The sequence below is a fragment of the Petaurus breviceps genome, unplaced genomic scaffold (genome assembly GCF_028583685.1).
Source record: "Petaurus breviceps papuanus isolate PSGF00001 unplaced genomic scaffold, PetGlider_PUasm1.0 186, whole genome shotgun sequence".
Taxonomy (NCBI): Eukaryota; Metazoa; Chordata; class Mammalia; order Diprotodontia; family Petauridae; genus Petaurus; species Petaurus breviceps.
In genome coordinates, this window is record NW_027185798.1 from 35,106,006 (window position 1) to 35,108,314 (window position 2,309).

Below are 2,309 nucleotides of genomic sequence, written 5' to 3' on the forward strand. Positions count from 1 at the left end.
TTCCCTTCCTTTGTGGAGTTTCATGTTGTCTAGTTCATTCTTCATGCATATCCATACTTTTACCATATATACTGTTAGCTGACCTGGGCACATTTTTGTTTCAAAGTTCAGAGGGAAAATGTCAAATGGATAAAGAAGTAAGAAAAAAATTTTTTTTGGTTTTATTTGGGAAATGAGCATCTGGGGAAATAAAACATGAGAGGACAGGGACAGGTAGGTGGTGCAGTGAATAGAGCACTGGCCCTGGAGTCAGGAGGACCTGAGTTCAAATACGGCCTCAGACACTTAACACTAGCTGTGTGACCTTGGGCAAGTCACTTAACCCAAACTGCCCTGCCTTCCTCCCTCCAAAAAAAAAATGAGAGGAAGCTATTTTCAACTTCAGGGTTTCTGGTAGTGTCTTTAGATAAAAGTTCACAGATTAGAAGGAATGACTAATTAGAATTAATCAAAATGCTAAAACCAAAAAACTCCAAACCAGCATGGATAGGAATCTCTGAACTTCCTCAGAACGATTGGTGTGATTGCAGTTCATCAGAAAGGAACTGAAAAAGTTCCCAATTTGAAGAATCATACTGTTAGAGTTAGAAGGGATGGAGAAGGAAACTAAAGTAACTTAATTTTTTCTCAGGTCTGAGAGCTGGACCTACGAGCCCCATTTTAACTAGTCCATGTTGTTTCTTCTTCATAACTCTTCCAATCACAAAATCTCTGAATTTAGAAATTACCTCTAGGGCCCTCATTTCCAGCGCCTCCCCCCAAAGAAGAGTCCCCCCTCTAGGGTTTCTCCTTTCCCTTTGAAGAGCTACTCTCATGGGGAACCCACTGCTCACTGCTGAAGGCAGCCAGCTCCAGGTTTGTACAGCCCTTAATGATTTAGAAGTTTTCCCCGTAATATAAGGGGTTAAAATCTTCTCTTCAGTTTGCCCTTTGGAGCCAAGTCAAAGAAATCGAATCCCTCCTGTGTTTCATAGCCCTTCTAATACTTGCCTATGTTCCCACCACCATTTTACCACTTAGCATTCCCAGCACCTTTAACAAGCCAGGTAACATTCCTGGGCCTCAGTTTCCTCATCTGCAAAATGAGAGGGTTGGGTTGGACTAGATAACCTTTTAATATCCCTCCCAGCTCTAGATCTATAATCTTGAATCCATCATCTAATCCCCTCCTCCAGAGTTTTTGGCAGGCTAAACACCCTGCTTCCTTTCCCAAAGACTTGCCTTTGGCTAGAAGCTTAACATTTTAGGATTAGAATATCACAAGTTATAAACCGAAATTCATATAATTAATGGCATAGATCCCCTGCTGTTACAACTCAAGTTTCTTTTTACCACACTACTTCTGTTCTTTAAGACAGAAGACATTTTTGAGAACAACCCCCAAAAGAGAGACATGAAGGAAAGTTGAAGATTAAATGCACTTTAATCTGGAGTGGTAGAATGCACTACAATGACAAATTAGCTGAGCACAAAAACATTCCATCTGTTACCTCATTTGATCCTCATTCTAGCCTTGTGAAGTAGGTGAGACAATGTAATCCCTGCTGGCCTGCAGTTGTGAATTAGCCAGAACCACACATCTGGGAAATGTTAGACCTGAGATTCCTAGTGCCTACCAAGGGCAGCGAGACTTTGTATTCTTTAATCGAGCATTTATTCAGCACCATTTGCACAGCACCACGCAAAACATCGCTGTACAATATTGTTTTTTCCAAAGTATCACCATTGAGCATTAATCCTTATACCAATGCTCCCAGGGCAGGGAATGAATTACCTCCATAAAGAGATCAATTCAACTGTGTTTTGTAGACAAGGTCTAGGGAGATGTCTGATACAAATAAGGTTATAATGTGTAGGATAAGTCATTAATAAGTGGCTAAGACCTTACTCCAAGGCCAGTCCTTTGTCCATTATGCCACATAGCTTCCCCTATATACTGTGTACAGAGGGAACAGAAAGCTTGTTCTCTACTATTAAAGAACCGAGTATCCTTACACATAAAGACTTGAGTAGCTATGTGAGACAAGACAAAGACATTCTAGGCATTTTGCAAATACTGCAAATACCTGTTACATGAGTAACAGCATGAAATCATGCGTAGAGCACCAGCTTCCAGTTAAGGCCTGGGTTTAAGTTCCAACTCACCCAAACTGAGTGTGTGTGTGACCTGGGCAAGTCAGTTCATCTGTTAGTACCTGGGGCAACTCTCCTGTAGTTGTAGAACAGTTATGAATGAGAGAGTTTCCTTACTAGGAGGAACATCTAGGGATAATGAAGAGTTGGAGCCTCAGTTACTTCCTGCCCTTCCC